The sequence below is a fragment of the Malaya genurostris genome, chromosome 3 (assembly GCF_030247185.1).
Source record: "Malaya genurostris strain Urasoe2022 chromosome 3, Malgen_1.1, whole genome shotgun sequence".
NCBI lineage: Eukaryota > Metazoa > Arthropoda > Insecta > Diptera > Culicidae > Malaya > Malaya genurostris.
The window spans coordinates 137,323,836-137,346,401 of record NC_080572.1 but is presented as its reverse complement, the minus strand read 5'-3'; the positions used below and the strand labels follow the sequence as shown (position 1 = coordinate 137,346,401).

General features: G+C 37.0%; 1 protein-coding gene across 9 annotated transcripts in view; it reads right to left on the bottom strand.

Annotated features, from left to right (window-relative positions):
* Positions 1–22,566, bottom strand: part of LOC131435136 (uncharacterized) — a 252,550-nt gene that overhangs the window by 18,444 nt on the left and 211,540 nt on the right. The window contains exon 6 of one of the 9 annotated variants that reach the window (XR_009230449.1): positions 4,772–4,898. The exons of the other annotated variants lie outside the window; for them this stretch is intronic. The gene's annotated coding sequence lies outside the window, so the exon portion shown is untranslated. The remainder of the gene's footprint in view (positions 1–4,771; positions 4,899–22,566) is intronic. 9 annotated transcript variants of the gene reach the window in all.

The following is a 22,566-nucleotide window of genomic DNA, read 5'->3' as shown; positions in this document are numbered from 1 at the left end:
TCAGGAGCGTTATTGTTACAAGACAAGAGTGCCATAGAAAATTCAATCATTGTAAAGGGGCTATCAATGGAATCATTGTTTGGATGAGAGTCCCGAAGGAGCAGAATCTGGGCAAACTTTCCTAGCAAAAGATATTTTAATCCATCGGTTTCTTACAAAAAGGATATTTGTTCATCCATCGGTTCCTTACTAGAAAGAGTATGATTCTATTGTATAAAACAGTCATTTCACCACACATTGACTTTTCCCAACCATTCTGTTTCTTGCTAATAACATACAAATCTTGAGATTACAGCAACTGCAAAATAAAACCATGCGATTAATTCCAAAATGTAGTAGATATACTTCCTCAGATTTTTTACTGAACGCATACAATAGATTTCAGTGAAACAGAGAATTTACTACTTAACCATGGTATTCATATTCAAAATCTGGCATGCTCTATTTTTCTCAATTCGATGTCAAGACAGATAAAACGCGCAACGACATTGGTGAAGTTCAAAAAGTTATGTATTTCACACATAAAGGCCGTTTTGTAAGTAAATATCTAGATAGTTCAACTTTTTCAAATTTTTACGTATTACGACGAATTTATTTTTTATTTGTTTATATAAATATATATATATTATTGTGAGAAGTATTGAGTTAGTGTGTTTGGTAGGACGATGATGGATTTTTAGTTTGTTCGAGAGTTAAAAATAATAAGCAGTCTACAAACGTTTGAAAATGTAATTTTGTGGTAAGTCGTTCTTTTGCAGAAGAATCTATACCTGCTAGATTAATCAGATCGTTTTCTTTGTTTACTGGATAAGATATGGGCTAAAATATTAATTATCATTTAGATAACTCGTTCTTCTCACACCTTTGTAGAGGTATGAGGTGGGATCAAAATCATCATCATCTCACTCTCATTGCTTACGTTACGATTCCTCATTCGTCTGGCCTTGTTCCAAACAGTGTTCATTGAGGTTTCTCTTGACAAACCTCCGACAAAATGTCTCCAATAGCTACAATTCTTGGCATGAAGTATGCTCTTGTATTTGGTTTCTAGTGTTAGGAATTTTTCAAAGTTCCGAGGAGTTCCTCCTCTCCTTTTAAGACACGTCCTGCAAGCCATTTCTTGGACCAAGAAATCGTTTGGTTTGGGCTTGTTCTGTGGCCTCCACATTCGAACAAACGAGAAAGTCATATTCTTCAAGTAAGGGGAGCTCTTCCATTGAGTTTAAGATACTTGAGATAATAGATGCCCTAAACAAATTGGATCTAAAAGTGCCAGACCTGATGGGATTCCACCCATATTTATGAAAAAATTAGCATTAGATGTTGCAACTTTGTTCTGGCTTTTTAATAATTCGCTTCAGTCTGGAGATTTTCCAGATACGTGGAAAAACTCTTTCCTTATACAAATTTTCAAAAATGGGGAAAAAGCAGACATATGCATTTATCGGGGGATTGTCATTATTTCAGCATTCCGAAGCTCTCAACATATACGTTGGACTGCTGAATGAGACCTCATGATAGGATCGGGTAAGTGATGAAAACATTTTAATTCGTTGGTATGGTAAGATTCACTCGACATACAAATTAGAAAATTCAAAACTAACTTCAATCAGAATGCCATTTTGACTGTGATGAATAACAAGTATCAGTGAACTACCGGTAAATACCTGAAGATCACCATCTGTTGCATTTGGCACAATAGGCGATGCTGAATAAGGAACGATAAGATTTGTATTGCGCTAAATTAGGTAATTGTTTTACCAATCTTTTAATCAATTTCAGTTTCATACCAAGAAAAAAAATTGTTCAATATTTTGTAATTAAAAATTCTCAGCGAATCGGAGAAATAATTCAAACAAATTATGAGAGATAAAAGTTCGGCTGGAGCATTTGCAAATTAACTGCGATAAGACCTTCCATTAGAGGCTGTTGGTTAGCCAAATTTTTATTTTCCGCAATTTACACTACTATTCGTAGTTTTTTTGCTTACATTTCTCATGTCTCTTATATATAGTAATCAAGGTTATAGTAACTGTTATTCAAAATCAACAACTTATCAACCTGTGTTGCCAGTTAAATTTTTTGTTCAAGAGAATTCATTTTGACATTACCAATTACTGAGGGGTAGTTAAATTTGCGATACAGTATTGAATAGTAAGGTCGTGTCGTCGGTTTAAATGTCGTCTATTCTCAATTCTAAGGAGAACTGTTTCGTTAATATTTCAAAGGACAGGGTTGATATCGTTTTCTGATATACTAACTCTTTTTCTGCCTTTCTCTATAGAAAGGTATTCGAACTGGTGAGTCGAATCGAACGGAGCTTCGGAGATCCATAGTGTTATATACCATTTGACGCAGTTCGACGAGATCTGAAAATGTCTGTGTGTGCACTTTTCGAAGTTATTTTTACCGCTGTAATATAACACATTATCCCATCCTAGCATGATCCATTCTAAGTACAGTTTACATTCAATCCCAAACCAAATACGACATTTCCACGTATTTGGATATCCCGGTCATACACCTTACAGAAATGCGCGTTCGCATTTACCTCGACCTAAGTCCACCGCGCAGGCAGCTAGCAATATATTTCGTGATTGCTTGTCCTGCATAAAGCGGAGGTCGATAACCAAATCTATGACATCACAGCTGTGAACGTTTTTACCAGTCCTTCTCCATTAGCATGACATTCTCTCCCTCTCTATGGTTTTTTCCGATTTCTCCCGCTCCAGGTACGTCCGGTAGGAAACGATAAGTTACGGCAAGAATAATTGTACGGCTAGAGATAAGTAGAAATGAAAATACACATTCATTATTAAAAAAAGGCGGGTGGGTAATGTCAGAGACATAAATGGATGTCGTGAATACGAAAACAACTGACATATTCCTTAACACTTTCGAATATCAATTAGTTGATCAATTGTATGAATTATTCAAGCATTCCCCTTTTTCATATTTTTCGCAAAAACAAAGAAGGCTCCACTTGATCTCGATTACTGTGAATTTCACACAGCGAAAAATGCACAAATCTAATCAAACAGTTCTAGATTTGCACTAAACTGAGGATTTTTACCTTCGATTTGCGAGTAAGAAATCCTAATAGTTCTTTAGAAAATTTTTAGAGCCATCGGAACGGCTGATTTTGTATGATGCTCTCCACCGTTGTCCCCTTTTCGTTGCTTTTTCACCAATACAAACGACTAGCAGCTGTGACGTAATCGCTCTTGTCGGAAGCGAAACTAGCTTTGCAAACGACACACAATACATCTGGCGATAGAATCCAAACTGATCCAATTTTTGTTAAGAGGTTTCTTTTTACGTGATTTCTTTGTAGCTTTTTCACTAATGGGCGGTCCTAACGGCTATAAAAATAGCAGCATAAAGAATTTTAATGTCGATTATTTCATTTCGGATTTGCATTTCATTGAAAAAAACTATCAGGATTCTGTAGGGATTAATTCATGCCTTTTAGAAGGACCAAATTGTGGAACTCACTGTGATATTAAGCACTGTTCGGAACATTTTTCTCGAACAGCAGCAGATATTTTGTTCTTTTCCTCAGAATACGTTCTGATTGGCTGGTGTTGACATGGGTCAAATGAGATAGGTTTTTCAATAGTGTACTATTGAAATATTTAGTGCTTTTTCTATACACCCTTAAGTTGAAAAATTTCGATTCTATTGGTTATTAGATTATATAAATCCTTCACAAATCACTGAGCTATGAGCTTTAAAAATACGAGAAAGGCAATCGCGCCTTATGAATTATCCTCTTTGATACTCGTTGATACCAAACATTTCAGAAAAAAATTAATTTTGAATTATGTGAGATTATGTCACACAACTGAATATTTTATCACAAAATTGTGATCATATTTCCGATGGCATGTAGCAAAAATTATGTTGATTCGTTAGATACAACAAGAGATATTCACGATCAAAAACTTATCACTCTCTCAGAGGGTAAATTTTGAAAAGGCGCCCCATAGTAAAGTAAGTCGTATTCACGACAAAACCAGTCAACCACTCTGGTTCTTAATCCGAAAATACCACATGGCGAACCGTTGACATGTGTCACGGGCCAAAGTTATCAGTCAAAAAAAAAAAACAGTTCAAATAATTGTACGAAAGTGAGCGTAGTCGAGTAAAGATGGTCGTTGTCGTCGCGCTGTGAAGAAAAATTAGTGCCGTGTGAGAAAGAAAAAGTTAAACTATCACACTGTCACTTGTTGTTTGTCATTGCCCTGAACTGTAATTGGTTTTGAAAACCATGCTCCCAAACTCTAGCGAATGATGTACCCTGATTTATGTAAGCATCCCTCAAACTGTCCTGCAAAGGCTTTGAAATCGAACGCGGGAGAGTCTTCTTCTGTCTCTCCATGATACTGAAATTCTACAAAACGGAACGAGAATCGACCAGCCGGCGAGAAGTGATACGATGTTAAATAGTTAATTGTTTATAATTTATACATGAGAACCGGAACAAAAGAAAATAATTCGCTAAGCGGTTGATATCGAACCGACAGGATGCGAAGCACTAACGCGTGAATTTGAATCGTGCTTTAAATGTTTAGGTAAACGATTATAAACTAACAAAAAAAAACTGAGAATGGACCGGAATCAATGAAAGCAGCCAGCAAGCAAGTTTTGAGAGCGGCGAAAATAAAACATTACCCAGTAGGGAACAGTGGTCCTACGGGACGAAAACAATAAAACATTACCCAGTAGGGAACAGTGGTCCTACGGGACAAAATACAAAAAAAAATCTTACCCAATGAGGGAACAGTGGTCCTACGGGACGAAAACAATAAAGAAAAATTTTCCAGCCTTCAGAGCATCTTTCCAACTATTAAAGAAGGTAGGAAGTAACGGGCGATGTCAACCAGGTGAGACAAGTGCTTAAAATAGATATGAAAATAAGTTAGATTTAAGTACTATGACAAGAAAAAAAATCTGAAAACCCATTTGTTAGTAGTACACAAAAAAAATAATTAAAATGCATTTACGCTTACTTTAGTGAGTTTTAAATTAGCTGGGTGATGAATTACTATGAAATATTAAAATGTCTTTATACCTACTGCAAAAAGGCAGTAAACACACCCATATCTAGAGAATTGTTAGAGTCAAAAAGAAAGAAGTGCGCTGAGGCGTTTACAGGGTTTGAGCTGTTTTTGATAGAAAAGGAAGACGAAATACCGAACGAAGAATTTCATATACTAGTAAAAAACTCCCGGTCGTGGAATTACGAAGTAAATAAAATAATTACCCAAAAATTAAGTAGTCTAGGTATAGAATCAAAAAAAGGAAAAACAATGACCGACGCAATATTTGACGTGAAGCAGGCGACTGCCATCGTACCCATGTACGATGGCTCAGTAGACTCATTATCATCGTTTACAGACGCCGTAAGTTTACTGGCTGAACTGACACCAGCAAACCAACTAGCAACGGCATTAAAATTCGTTAAAACTAGACTAACCGGTAAAGCGCGGCTAGGGCTAGGAAACTGCGATACGCTACAAGCGTTAGCAGACGACGTCGAAAGACGCTGTAAAGTAAGTGAGTCCCCGGACTCCATAGTAGCTAAATTGAATCAGGTGAAAAGCACTAAAACCAGTGAATTATGCGAAGAAATTGAAAACCTTACATTACGGCTAAAATGTACCTATCTAGCTCAGGGAGTCCCAGAGCAGACGGCTAATTCGTTAGCAACCAAAAGCGGACTGAACTCTCTTATTAAAGGAGTAACGTCCCAAGAAATAAAAATTATACTAAAAGCGGGCAATTTTGCTGACATTAATGCAGCAACCCAAAAGGTAAAAGAGAACATTACAGAAACGAGCAACGCTGCTCAAATTTTTACCACACGACACACTAGTCGCGGGCGTGGAAGACCAAATACGTCTGGTGGACAATACTCACATCGCAATGGGCACCCCGGACATTACAATAACTATAATAATAACAGAACTAATTCCAGAGGACACCAAAACTACCGCAACACATACCGAAACAATTTTAATTCAAACAGACAAAACTGGCATAATTACAATAACAGAGGTTACAGTCGCGGAGCTTATAATAATCGAAACCCTCGAATGCTCCTCGTACAACCAGAACAACCGAATAATCAACATGCAGCCCCGAATGCACAACCTAACGGTAATATTACTGTTATTCCGAATAATTCTAACAATGCTCAAACACCACCACAAAATTTTTTAGGAAGATTTATTCAATGAACATCTGTGCATCAAATTTTGTAAAAATTTATGTACAAATGGCTAATTCATTGTGCAACTTTTTATTAGATTCCGGAGCGGACATTTCCGTCATAAAAATCAACAAAGTAAATAATAACCACCCACTAGACGCTAATAATAAAATAAAAATTACTGGCATAACAAACATTTCAACCGAAACTTTGGCAACAACCACAACAGAATTAAATTTTGGCAATGGACTTGTTACCAACCACACTTTTCACATAGTAGATAACAACTTTCCAATCCTAACTGATGGCATTTTAGGAAGAGATTTCCTGTCTTCTCATAAGTGCATCATTGATTACGAATGTTGGATGCTAAATTTCAAAATTTATAATAATATTATTTCATTACCAATTGAAGATACAATTTACCAAAAATATATTATACCACCAAGGTGTGAAGTAATAAGACAACTTCACAATCTCAAAATTAACAAAGATATGATAATAGTTTCACAGGAATTGACCCCTGGTGTGTTCTGTGGAAGTACTATCATATCACCAGAAAACACTTTTATTAAAATTTTGAACACCACAGACTCAACCGTTAATTTAAGCACCAATAATCTCAACCTAAAACTAGAACCTTTAGAAAATTATAAACACTTGAAAACAAATTTAGGCGATAACAACAAAGAGCAACGTACAAATGAAATTTTAAAAAGCATAGAAAAGTCGGATGTACCATTCTACGCAGCAAACGATTTCAAGAAACTTATAAGCAATTACAACGACATTTTCTGTCTACAAAATGAGCCACTTACTACCAACAATTTTTATACCCAGGATATAGAACTGACTGATAACGTACCAGTCTATATCCCTTACTATAAAATGATTCATTCGCAGAAAAACGAAATCGATGGGCAGGTATATAAAATGCTAAACGAAAAGATTATCGAACCTTCCATATCTTCTTATAATAATCCCATCCTACTAGTACCAAAGAAGGGTGAGGATAACTCAAAAAAATGGCGATTAGTTGTTGACTTCAGACAGCTAAACAAAAAACTTCTTGCAGATAAATTTCCACTACCAAGAATTGATACTATTCTAGATCAACTTGGCAGAGCAAAATTTTTTAGCACACTGGATCTGATGTCCGGATTTCATCAGATACCACTAAGCGAAAATGCAAGAAAATACACTGCATTCTCGACCCAGACAGGTCATTTTCAATTTACAAGATTGCCATTTGGACTAAATGTCAGCCCGAATAGCTTTCAAAGGATGATGACAATCGCTATGGCTGGTCTGACACCAGAAATGGCTTTCGTCTACATTGATGATATCATTGTAACAGGATGCTCAATTAAACATCATTTATCGAATTTAATAAAGGTATTTGAACGACTTAGAAAATATAACTTAAAATTGAATGCAAGTAAATGCAAATTTTTTAGAAGTGAAGTAATATACTTGGGACATAAAATAACCGATAAAGGCATTTTGCCAGACGATTCAAAATTTGAAGCAATAAAAAATTACCCAGTACCAACAAATAGTGACGAAGTGCGACGATTCGTAGCATTTTGCAACTACTATCGTAAATTTGTTCCGAATTTTTCGATCATAGCTCATCCATTACACCAGTTACTGAAAAAAAAAACCATCAATTCATTTGGTCACCACAATGCCAAAACGCATTTTATACTCTAAAACAATATTTAATGTCTCCAATTATATTGCAATTCCCAGACTTCACGAAAACTTTTATTCTAACCACTGATGCTTCAGACATTGGTTGTGGAGCAGTTTTATCTCAAAACATAGATGGAGATGAACTTCCAATTGCATTCGCCAGTAAAACTTTTACCCCAGGCGAAAAAAATAAAGCCGTAATTCTAAAGGAATTAACAGCTATTCATTGGGCTATTAACTACTTCAAATCATACTTGTACGGTACAAAATTTATAGTAAAAACGGATCATAGACCACTAGTATACCTCTTCGGCATGAAAGACCCAACGTCGAAGCTGACTAGAATGCGACTAGATCTAAGTGAATTCGATTTTGAAATACAGTATATTAAGGGTAAGGATAACGTGGGAGCGGACGCGTTGTCACGTGTTGTCGTTACCTCTGATGAACTTAACCGTTGTGCACTCGAAAAAAAAAACACCTTTAACCACCCGAATGGGTACCCGGGTACCCATTTTTTTAAATCGCTGTAAGTTGAGCATTTTTCAACCGATTGAAGTAATTTTAGCACTGTTGGATTCAGGAACTTAAGCTCTTTGGGATTGGTACCCATAAAGATGGACATGGTGCTCCTGGTTCCCAGGAACCCGGATATCCTAAATGAGTTCCGACATCGAGGCATTTATACACGGATTTCACGTATTTTTGTAATCTTATCTAAGAATTGCTATATGAAATCAAGTGCTATGCTGAGTTGTTATGTTTATATATTTCAGGGGGCATCCGTTATGTACGTAACATAAAATTTTGAATTTTTCTACCACTCCTTTCCCCCTTTGTCGAGCATTTCTCAATCTTTATTCATTTATATTTCCTTTTTTTCGTTCTATGAGAGTAAGTCCAGAATAGGCCAACTACCCTTTAGATGACGTCATTTTTCTACAAAAGGTTCATTTTGGTACGGCCTTTCTCAAATAGCTGGTTTGGAAAAGTTTCAAATTAGTAAATGACATTTATGGTGGAAAACACAAGTGTCGGAACATTCTACGGAAATCCGGATTAACGGGAACCAGAAGAACCTACTACAGCAATATACACGGCCATCGAAAAGTGGATAAATTTCTGAATTTACCCGTACTGAAAAAATTCAAATCGGATGGAATTTGCCTTAGTTACAAGCATTTTTATTTGTGGGTACCCGGGTACCCATTCGGGTGTTTACGTAATAAAAAAAATTTGAGCCCCCCCATTCGACCCCCCTTACTGTAAAATGAAAAGTCAAAGCATGAGAAGTTATGGTCCAACTAGTTCTTGGAATTGACCGAATTGCAGAATCTTAGTTTAAACCTAACTCAGAAATTTCTTATTTTGAAATTCGAAAAGGTACCCGGGTACCCATTCGAGTGCATAAGGGTTAAACAAAAGTCGGTTCTAATAGTGAATACGCGATCAATGACACGAAGTCAAAGATCCAAACCGATTGGAAAAAATGAGGAGTGTGAAACCAAGCCTGATCAACTTGCGATGTACACCACCGAAAACCAAACAGAAACAAAAAAATTAGCCAAAATTAGTACAATAATCGAAAAAAATTGCATAACATTTTCAATTTATATTAAAGCAAAGGAAATAATAAACAATAAACTAAAGAAAGGCATACTGAAGTATGAATATAAAATAAATAATGAAAGTCAAATTAGCTTTGCTCTTTCAGACATTGAAGAAGATATGAAAAAACTTCAAATAAATAAAATTGCGCTGTCTCAAGAAGACGAAATATTTAAACTAATTCCCATGGAAGTACTCAAACAAGTGAGTAATAAAACATTAAAAGCCATGCAAATTATAATTTTCAAACCAGCAATTTTCATTAGTGATCTTTGCAAGGTAAATGAAATATTGAAAAGGCACCATGAAACGCCAACAGGTGGACATATAGGACAGCATAGACTATACCTCAAACTAAGAGAAATTTATGTCTGGAGAAAAATGAAACAGTCAATTTCACAATTCATCAAGGCCTGTGAATTGTGCAAATTGAATAAAATAACTAAAAATACTAAAGAGAACACACTAATTACAGCTACACCATCAAAACCGTTTGAAATAGTGGCAATCGATACAATCGGACCACTACCAAAGACACACAATAATAACCGGTACGCATTAACAATGCAATGCGAACTAACGAAATACGTAGTTTATGCACCAATACCTACTAAAGAAGCTAACATAATAGCAAAAACTTTGGTGGAAAATTTTATACTAATATATGGTAAATTTTTAGAATTAAAAACAGATCAAGGTACAGAGTACAAAAACGAAGTACTAGATCAAATCTGTAAATATTTAAACATCAAACAAACTTTCTCAACAGCCTATCATCCGCAGACAATTGGCTCATTGGAGAGGAATCACAGATGTCTAAACGAATATCTGCGATCCTTTGTCAACCAGCACCAATCTGACTGGGATGAATGGTTACAATTTTATGCTTTTACTTATAATTCTACACCACATACAGATCATGGCTATACACCGTATGAACTAGTGTTTGGTGTAAAACCGAAACTCCCACAGGAGATATACAGCAAAAACAAAATAGATCCAATTTATAATTTTGAGCAGTACAGTAAAGAAATGAGATATAAAATGCAATTATCCCACGAAACAGCAAAGCAAAGATTATTAGCAAAAAAGGAATTTAGACAGGATATCCTCAACAAAAATATAAATCCATTATCAATAAACAAAAATGACACAGTATACCTCAAAAATGAAAACAGGCGTAAGTTAGATTCTTTTTATTCTGGACCTTATAGAGTTAAAAACATTTTGGAGCCAAATTGTGAAATAGAACATACAATCTCAAAACAATCATATTTAGTACATAAAAATAGACTAATTAAACAATAAACATTGTATACTTAGGCAGTAACTAATCATCATTATAACAAAATGACGTACTTGGAGGAAAGTTTTAGATGAATTCCACTTCGTTACATTCATCTCCCGAAGGGTGAAGGTGTAATATAACACATTATCCCATCCTAGCATGATCCATTCTAAGTACAGTTTACATTCAATCCCAAACCAAATACGACATTTCCACGTATTTGGATATCCCGGTCATACACCTTACAGAAATGCGCGTTCGCATTTACCTCGACCTAAGTCCACCGCGCAGGCAGCTAGCAATATATTTCGTGATTGCTTGTCCTGCATAAAGCGGAGGTCGATAACCAAATCTATGACATCACAGCTGGGCCACAGCTGTGAACGTTTTTACCAGTCCTTCTCCATTAGCATGACATTCTCTCCCTCTCTATGGTTTTTTCCGATTTCTCCCGCTCCAGGTACGTCCGGTAGGAAACGATAAGTTACGGCAAGAATAATTGTACGGCTAGAGATAAGTAGAAATGAAAATACACATTCATTATTGAAAAACCAGTCAACCACTCTGGTTCTTAATCCGAAAACTTTTCCCAGAGGTGTCTGAGCCGACGTGATCGGTTGTACGCCCAACGAGGAATACGGAAGTCACTGATATCCCAGCAGCAGTTATTTTGGGGAGCACATCCGGATTTCGAAGATATCAAAAAGGATCGATCCCGCCATTTGGAACCTCATCTGGAAAAACTAAAAACGAGTTAGTAAGCAAATAATGAGGGTATATCATTAATAGCTGAACTCCGTGTGACTAGAAGTTTAAAATTTACAAAAACAAATTGCTGAACATATTAATGGCAATTAAAGGCTGTGATGTTCAAAAATTAAAAATTTCAAATACTAGTGCAAGGTTCGACATAAATTGAATTATGGTAAAGTCAATTGCTACGTAAGAGTTGATCGAACAAGTCAAACGACTGATCAAAAACCAAGCTCAACTAATCCAAATGATACATTCTTTGAAGAGCAAAGAGAATGACCCATTCTTTAGCTACACAACACCTGATCCGATCAGCAATATTTCTAATTTAAGCGATTATAAGCAGGAAGTTTTAGCCTGAGTGCAAGACACAAACCAACGTTACAACTTGTCGAGCAATATAACAATGGTATATGCTATGGACAAATAGTCCGTAGCGTAAAGAGCAAAATTGCGGGAGAAGCAAAAGAAATCTTGATAGCTTCCGGTAACCCCACAATGTGAGAGGAAATTAAAGAAGCGCTGCTTAATGCGTATGGTGACCGTCGCAAGTATATACTCAGTCACTCACACAAGAGAAATCTTGATAGCTTCGGCAACCCCACAACGTGAGAGGAAATTAAAGAAGCGCTGCTTACTGCGTATGGTGACCGTCGCAAGTTATACTCAGTCACTCTTCTACGTTAAATAGGTCAAGAAAAACTTGTCCGAATACTATAATAAAATCCGAACAATAGATACAGATATTAAATCAGCAACCGCCAATGTGGAAGACTACAAATCATCCACAAAAGCAAATAACTCTTTCCTAAACCTTATTACACTAACACGGTTTATTGACGGATTGAATGAAGAAATATCAATGCACGTGAGAAGTTGCAGACCTTAAACATTAGAACATGCTTTCAAAGTTACGCAACAGTACTCTAACGCGGCAAACAGATTTAGACTCGACAAAAAAGCGCATTATTCCACACAGCAGAATAGCGGACAAAATTAATACATAAAACCAAATACAGTGAATGTAAACCCACGTCAGCACGATAAGACCCCATCAGGTAAATTTAAGAACCTTTCACAAAATGACAAATATCATTAGGAAAATTAGTTCTCAAATATCATTGATACACAACCCACTTAGAGAACGTAATATTACTGAACACATTAACTTAATATTCAGCATAAATTCTCTCATTCATACACTAGAAACATAGAAGAGAAAGTAGAATTTTTTAAACAAAATCTATTGAACAAAAATACACTATCGTTAGAAGAGAAAGAATACATTTTCCATAGACTATAGTACATTAGAACAAGAACCGTAAAATTCATAAACGAGATTTTTCAATTCAGTACAGCAAGTTCAACAATCAGCGGAGACAAAATTGTTGTTCTGATAAAAATACCAATACTGGACAACAATCTCTACGAGCTACTAGAACTATAGGCTACCAGCATAAACAAAAAAAAATCAGCACAGAAATCCAATTTCCAGCTAAAAGACAGAAACACATATTGCCACAATGACAAAAATGTTAAATTTGCGACAACTCAACACCACTGGAAGACGAATGCATCTATAGAATTCTAAAACACCACAAACCAAGATGTCCTATAAGCAAAACAGATTAAACGACTAATATACAATAAATCAGAAGAGGCATCATATAAACGTACTAAACTACACTTTACACAAAGAAGACGAATTATCAGCAAAAGAAGAATACCTGATGCCAACTTCCAACAAATACCCAGAAAGAACCTATAACATACAGGAGAAAAATGAAGACCTCAATATACAAAATCTATAACTCCTAGAAGAGATCAACCTAAAAACCATCATCACAGAAAAACCATCATCGTCGAAAGTACAATCGTCACCATAGTAATCATTAGCCTTCTTATCTTGGTAATCGCTATCACGAAGAACAGGAAACGTACTGAAGATAAATACACCACAAGAAAATCTGCGGATCCCGAAATTTCGGAGATCAGAATCGAGAAAACCGAACCGAAGACGATACATTTCAAAAAGCTTCTAACAGTACAGCTTTCAAACAGTCGACCGAGGACGATCGACGCTCTCAGACTGGAGGTTTTACGAAATACCGGATCCGGAATAGTAACGCTAACAGCAAAGAACCCGTTGTTCAACATAGCGACAGCTGAGCGACCCGCCAACCAGCGTCCAAAGGAAAAAGCTAACACAAATAAACCCGACATTAGCAACCTTTCTGCCATTGGACAGTGTAGTCAGAGACTGAAAAAAGTGCTTTTTCCTCAAGAAGGTTTTTTTGCACTCTACTGGAAGGAATATTTATCGGGTACTTAGCAGCCTTTCGCCGTTTATGGAGCTTAAGCTAAGTAAAACTTTCTTTTCCCTTGTTTATTAATACCACTTTATTTGCACCCCGATTTTGACCGCACGGACACAAGTCCGTCATATGACAAGCGATATAAATAAGATAGATAATCAAATGGATGCTTCTGATGGCAATAAATCTCGCATTAGAAGCTATCCCGATGGGCGATGGGAGTGCAACCGGCCGGACCGTATGCGGTTTACATCCGGACCAAAGCCAATGGTAAAAAATTGAACCTCCACAGATTTTCAAAAGACCTGACCTTGCGCTACAATACTGTACACAAAATTGAAAAAGTACGCCCAGACAAGCTTAGGGTCTTGTTAGCCAGTGCAAAACAGGCTAACGAGATCGTTCAAAGTGAGCATTTCAAGCGGGAGTATCGCGTACCAGCTCGCGAAGTCGAGAAAGACGGCGTGATCACCGATCCGAGTCTGACTTGCGGGGACGTTCTTGAGCATGGGGCAGGCGGTTTTAAAAACCCCCTACTCAAAAATGTTAAGCTACTGGAATGCAAGCAATTGCGTTCAGTATCGACCGCTGCGGATGAGATTAAGTCTTATATCCCATCTAATTACGTCTTCCTGGACCGAGTTCGTTTACCTGTTCGCCTTTTTGTGCCGCGGGTCATGAACTGCACAGATTGCAAACAATTGGAACATACAGCATCCTATTGTTGCAATAAATCCCGGTTTATAAAGTGTGAAAGGAGTCATGCGGATAACTCCTGCAGTGGAGACATTGAGAAATGTCTCTACTGTAAGGAGGGACCGCATGACCTCTCGGAATGCCCCGCGTACCAACTGCGCAAAGATAAGATGAGGCGTTCACTCAAGCAACATTCCAAGCGTTCTTTTGCTGAAATGTTGAAGAGTGCTTGCTTTGTCAGCTGACGAGAGCGAAGCTGATGATCCCCTTGAAGGTACATCTTCGGCGGTCCCTTATAGCTTCAGAAAGAGAAGAAATAAATCTTCTAGTAACCTCCCTAGTAAGGGTTCGAAGGTTTTTCTTGTGGGTCTCAAAAAATTAAAGCAGCTGGAAATGATGGCAAAAAATTGGAGAAAAAAGCTAAAGGATATCCTTCGATGGCTAAGTCATCCACAGAGGTCACGGATACAATCACTATTATACAGTGAAATTGTAGATGTATCATCCCAAAAATAGATCCTTTCAAATTTCTAGTAAATAATCTGAAATGTGACGCATTTGCATTATGTGAAACTTGGCTAACTTCTGAAATACCCTTAAACCCACGATTTTAACATTATTCGTCAGGAGCGAGATGATCCCTATGGAGGAGTACTTTTGGGGATCAAAAAGTGCTATTCTTTCTATCGCATTAACCTTCCCCTGATACCAGGTATTGAAGTTGTCGCATGTCATGTTACAATCAAAGGCAAGGACCTTTGCAATGCTTCCATCTACATTCCTCCAAGAGCCTCGGTTGGGCATCAGCGGCTCAGTGATAGCATTGAGCTCCTTCCCGCTCCGACGTTGGTTTTAGGAGACTTTAACTCACACGGTACGGAATGGGGCTGTCTTCTCGACGATAACAGATCAACTATGATCCATGATATTTGCGACAACTTCAATATGACAATATTGAATACGGGAGAAATGACACGAATTCCTGCACCACTAGCAAGACCAAGTGCGCTGGACTTATCCCTTTGCTCGACATCGCTACGGTTGGACTGCACGTGGAAGGTGATCCCTGATTCCCACGGTAGCGATCATCATCGTGATTTCAATCGCCTACGTATTAACACCATCGGAATTTATTCAATAAGCTTTATGAGGATAACATTGTCCCACATGACTGGAGACAAGTAAGAGTTAACGCCATTCAAAAACCAGGGAAACCAGCCTCCGATCACAATTCGTATCGACCGATTGCTATGCTTTCCTGTATTCGGAAATTGTTCGAAAAAAATGATTCTGTTTCGTCTAGACAATTGGTTCGAGACTAATGGCTTACTTTCAGATACACAATTTGGCTTCCGCAGAGGCAAAGGAACGAACGATTGTCTTGCGTTGCTCTCAACCGAAATTCAATCGGCCTTTGCTCGCAAAGAACAAATGGCGTAAGTTTTTCTAGACATTAAGGGAGCTTTTGACTCATATGCAATAGCATGGTCTTCCACCCATTTTGTATAACTTTTTGTATAATCTATTGTGCGAGAAATACATGTATTTCACGCATGGTGATTTGTCGACAACAAGATTCAGTGTTACATGGGTCTTCCTCAAGGCTCATGCTTAAGCCCCTTTGTACAACTTTTACGTAAACAACATTGATGAGTACATCAACACATCTTGCACGCTAAGACAACTTGCCGACGACAGCGTTGTGTCTATTATAGGACCCAAAGGTGCCGATCTCCAAAGGACCATTGCAAGATACCCTCAATAACTTGTCGACATGGGCTCTTCAAATGGGTATTGAGTTCTCTACGGAGAAAACTGAGCTGGTTGTATTTTCAAGGAAGCGAGAACCAGCACAATTACAGCTTCAACTAGGGAGCGAAACCATAGCTCAGGTCTTCACATTTAAATATCTCGGGGTCTGGTTTAACTCCAAAGGCACCTGGGGATGTCACATCAGATATCTGAAACAAAAATGCCAGCAGAGAATCAATTTTCTTCACACAATAACCGGAACTTAATGGTGTGCCCACCCAGGAGACCTGATCAGGCTTTACCAAACAACGATATTGTCCGTAATGGAATATGGATGCTTCTGCTTCCGATCCGCCGCGAACACCCATTTCATTAAACTGAAAAGAATTCAGTATCGTTTTTTGCGTATTGTCTTAGGTTGCATGCAGTCGACTCATACGATGAGTCTCGAAGTGCTCGCGGGCGTCTTGCCATTGAAAAATGGATCTGGGATCTCTCATATCGATTGCTCATACAATGCGATATCTTGAACACTATGGTGATTGAAAACTTCGAAAGGTTTGTCGAGCTCAATTCTCAGACCCGTTTTATGTCCTTGTATTTTGATTACATGGCTCAGAATATTAATCCTTCTTCGTCTGTTTCCAACCGTGCTCATTTCTTGGATACTTCTAATTCTACTGTGTTTTTCGACACATCTGGGAGAGAAGAGATTCGTGGAATTCCGGATCACGTACGCCCTCGAGTGGCCCCTAATATCTTTTACAATAAATTTAGAACAGTCAACTGTGAAAAGGTGTTTACACTGACGGATCAACAGATCTACAGGCTTCGGCATCTTCAATCAAAACATCACCGCTTCTTACAAACTCAGTGATAGTTTACGTCGCAGAATTAGCTGCTATTCAGTACACCCTCGAGATCATTGAAACCTTGCCCAAAGACCATTACTTCATTGTCACGGACAGTCTAAGCTCAATAGAAGCTTTCCGGGTAATGAAGCCAGGAAAGTATTTTGTTTCCTGGGGAAAAGACGGGAACATTTGAGAACTTTATCTGAACGATCTTATTTAATATCGCTTGTCTGGGTCCCTTCGCATTGGCCATGAAAAAGCAGACTCATTGGCTATTGGAAGGTGATAATTATGGAAGACTAATCTGCTTCAATGAATTTTTCAGTATCTCTCGTCAGAAAACTCTCGAAAGTTAGCGAACTTCATGGAGCAATGGCGAACTGGGACGATGGATACATTCCATTATCCCTAGGGTATCGACGAAATCTTGGTTCAGGGGGATGAACGTGAGTCGGGATTTCATTCGTGTTATGTCGCGGCTCATGTCAAATCACTACACTTTCAACTCACATCTTCGGCACGTTAGGATCGCGGAAAGCGGTCTCTGCACCTGGGGCGACGGTTATCAGGACATCGAACATGTCGTGTGGTCGTGCGTAGATTGTCGCGACGCCAGGTCGAAGCTACTGGAATCCATTAGGGCCCGAGGTAGACCGCCTGAGGTTTCGGTTCGGGATGTGTTGGCGAGTCGGGATAGTTTATATATGCTGCTCATATACCAGTACCTTAAACACATTGATATACATGTGTAATGTGTTATTCCTCGCTCAGAAAGTATAAACTTCACCTACAGGTTCGACACTAACATCCGCCCGATTCTCACGATCCACGTCCCTGTCCACCATCTTCATTGGAAATAACAAGATCTTTTTTTTGTCACTAACTTTTCCATTCCCCCTTCCCTGTCTATTCACCATCTTGATGGGCAACTAATTAGATCTCTGTCGTTTTCGTTTTGAACTTTGCTGAATTATCAAATTCAAATTAATAAAAGGTAAAACTAATAATTTCTTTTCTGTTTACTTCGGTTAATAACTAATGAGGGTTCGACCATTATGGGTAAACGTGCGATGATGGATTGATGAGAAATCAGGAGATCCATCTTTGCCACCAGACGAAAATTCAACGGTTCCTAGCTCGCATAGAGCAAAGTTGTACAATGAAACTTCTCCGGGCTCAAGAATAATCTATTTTCGGTACAAATTGAATCCATTAAATTTATTCCAAATATCTAGCGACTTGATATTACGATTCTCCGCTACCAAAGAGATAGTAAAAGTTCATAAAGACAAAATCGGCGTTGTAGTCGATTCCTAGAAGCAGGCTAACGAGATTGTTGTATGTGAATTATTTACTCGCGAATATTTTCGAAAGACGTTGAAATAGAGGGCGTTATCACCGAAGCGGGTCTTTCGGATGATGAGTTGCATGAGCATGAAGTTGGTCGTTTTAAAAATTCTATTCTTGAGTATGCAAGGATACTCGAGTGCACGCAATTGTACGCAGTATGTTACGAAGTAGTGAACAAGACTTATCGACCTTCAGATTAGTTTCGAGTGACATCCGCTGGTTCTGTCTTGCCTAGCGATGTTCTCATCGAAAGAGTTCGTCTTCCTGTTCGGTTTTTCTTACCAAATGTTATGAATTGCATGAACTGCAAAAATCGACCACACAGCTACTTACTGTAGTAATAAGCCGAAATGTATGAAGTGTGAAGAGCCCCATATTGATAATTGAAAAATGTATTTATTGTGGAGAGAGTCCTCATGATCTTTCAGTATGCACTGCATGTAAGTTGCGCAAAGACAAAATTAAGCTTTCTTTAAAAGCGTGGTCTAAGCGCACATATGCAGAAATGCTTAAAACTGTCATTGATGTTCTCCCTCTCGAAACAGAAAACTCTTTTTCAAATCCAGAACCAGAGGAATCTGACTCTGATGAAAGTAATGAAGACACTTTGTTTGTTACTACTCAAGGATCAGTTAAGAGAAAGAAGTCCTCTGAACTATCAAAAATGCACCTAAAATTTCATTTTCAAAAAAAGATCTTTGTGAAAAACCAAAAGGACAAATTCAAAAACAAAGATTGTGCCTCCTAGTTTGTCAAATTTACAATCCAATCCAGGAACTAGCACAAAAAAGATAACAATCCAGTGGTTTCTGTTTACCGCCAACCAAATGACTACTTTTCGAAAATTATAGACTGGATATTTTAATATTCAAAATTTCTGAACGCTTAAAGACCCTCATAACGGCATTCCTCACAACTACAATTTTTTTAATCAGTTATCAGCTCAATGGCTAATTCTCTCAGGGTTTGTAGCATTTGATGGATAATTTATCATCCGCCGCAAGAGATTCTATCACTGTCCTGCAGCGGAATTGTCGAAGCATGATGCCGAAACATGATTCATTTAAAGTTTTGTTTCATTGTAAAGAGAGTTGGACAACGACAGCTAAATGAAATGATTGAAGCCCTTTTTCCCCCTCAATTGATTTTAAGAGATTTTAGCAACGATAATAGATCCTCTACAATATTTGTGACAATTTCAACATGACAGTTTTAAATATTGGTAACATGACACGGGTCCCAAGACCTCCTGCACGTCAAAGTGCATTCGATTTATTTTTTGCTCGACTTCAATTCGACTAGATTACAGTTCCAAAATATTGGATGATTCACACGATAGTGATCATTTACCAATCATCATTTCAATAAGCAGTAGCAATTGCATTGCTGCTCCAGTTAGAACACGGCATAATTTATACACTGAGCTAAATTTTCTTTTCCACATTATATGATATTCTAATGATTTTGCACTATTAGCATTTCCAATCATAGTTACAAGATGTGTTCAACATCATATCAAATATATGAGATAATCTTATGAAACATAAAACTCTTCTTAACGTTATTTTTACAGGATTTCCATATAACGAATGAAATTTCCAGTCTGAGTCAAATTTATTGGCACGTCTTATAACCATTACTAGATATCCGCACAACATACATTGGAACAATTTATGAAGCGCATATTATATTCACTTCGAATTTATTTATATAGGTTCATATATACCATATGACTAGTTTTATAAAATTTATTTATTTATATATATATATATATATATATATATATATATATATATATATATATATATATATATATATATATATATATATAACTTTCAATATAGGTCATACGAATAGCAGATAATTGCCAACTACTACTTTTCTTTGAGGATTCAAGCTATACTAGTATTCCATTCGGTAAGGGAGCACCTCATGATATTTGCGAAAGAGAAGTGAGATCCCGAGACTGGAAATAAAACGATGAATCTTACTAGACAGATAGAGTAATGAAATGTACCGGATATATATTTCATGGTCCGCATATCCTTGACATATCGGTTAACGCATATCCTTGAACGAAGTTGGATGAACTGTTCTGTCAGCGATTTAAAATTACATTGAGATGCGAAACTTCCTGAAAAAAATGGTCTAGAGCACTTGATGACTATCGAGGACACAACTATTCACGACTTTCATCGGATTTCCATATAAATTATATGGGATATTTTTTTGTCGTGAATACGACTTACTTTACTATGGGGTGCCTTTTCAAAATTAGCCATATGGAAGAATGGGCAGAACTTAATCGTGAATATCTCGACTTGTATTAATGGCAGCAACATAATTCTTCCACTATTTCATCAAAAATATGATCAGGAATTTAGGATAAAATTTTGAACAGTGTGAGATAACCACAAACAACTCAAAAATTAAGTTTTCTCAAAATGAAAACAACGCGGAAAACTCTTTACTTTCGCTTGGGTTTTTCGCGCAAGGACGACGATTTTGAGGTAGTCAGGCACATATCTTCAACTGACTGCGTATAAAAGAGAAACCGTGGTCAAAGATCGATCATTTCTTCTTGTGCGTTGAATGGAAGCGGACGTCGTGGGAATGATTTAATCAACCAGCATCCTCGGAGAGTGTACTTTCTGCGTGGTTAAAAACCTCAAACGCTCAGGTCGCAGAGCCAGTTTCCCTTCGAAGAAGATCGATTACATCATCCTGTTGGTGGTCGTTTGCATTGGAGCATATACAACGGAAAATGGACAACAATGTGGAACGTTCTGCAAAATCAGCCCTTCTAATTGCTCTAAATGTTACCTGAAGAACTATAAAGATTGTTTCTTTGTAAATCGAAAATTAAAATAACCAGTGTAGTGCAAATCTAAGATAATTTGATCAGTTTTTTGACATTTTCACAGTTCTAAATTTGTTTATATTTAATCAGTGTTTAATATCTTAGAAAATTATACAATTTGGCTATTCTGGGATACCAGAAATTAATCCCGTACAGCATTTTGATAGTTTCTTTTACTAAAATATTGAAACCCGAAATGAAATAATCGACATCAAAATTCTCTAAGCGGCCATTTAGAACCACAATTTTATACCCAAAGAAATATGCAAAATTTTAGTTCAATATACTGTATACGGCCCATTTTACAACCAGTTGTAGTTTATAGTAAAGTTTCTGCTGGTTTGCTATATAAAATGCATAGCACCGACATAGCTGGTTTGCTATATAAAATGCATAGCACTCATAGCCTCAAAAGCTCAGGTCACAGAGCCAGTTTTCAGAATAATTTGATTAGCTTTGTGCAATTTTCGCAGTGCAAAATTCGCAACAGTTTTTAATATCTTAGAGAATTACACAATTTGGCCTTTTGATAACTTTCCTCACTGAAATATTAAAATCCGAAACGAAATAATTGACATCAAAATTCTGTATGTTTCTGTTCAGAACAATAATTGTATACCCAAAGAATTATGCGAAATTTTCTTCACTATACTGTATACGGCCCATTTTTCAACCACTTGTAGTTTGTAGTAGAACTTTCTGCTGATTTGCTATATAAAATGCATAGCACCGACTTAGAAGCCATTAATGAAAGGTTCCTTTCAGAACCACCATTATTTTATCATAAAGATCTATACTGGTTATTTCGTAATATTTAATTGTGTGTCAGAATGTTTAATGTAACTAATCTATACTTTAGTTTAGTAGTATTGTTTCAAATTCTGGTAGTGAAAAAGAGAAAAGCTTGCACAATTCACACAATCGAACAACTAATTGATATTCGAAAGTATAAAGAAAGAGTGTCAGTTTTATTTGTATTCACGACATCCAGTTATGTCTCTGACATTACACACCCGTACTTTTTTAAACTTTCATTATGATAACGTCCATTTAGATTTGACGTACACATTAAATAAAGATTATAAGTTTCCATATAATTTCTATGAATTATATTCTGCATATGATTCGTATGACAAATCTAATGAATATAAATAAGATTTTCATTTCAGTGTATATAGGAG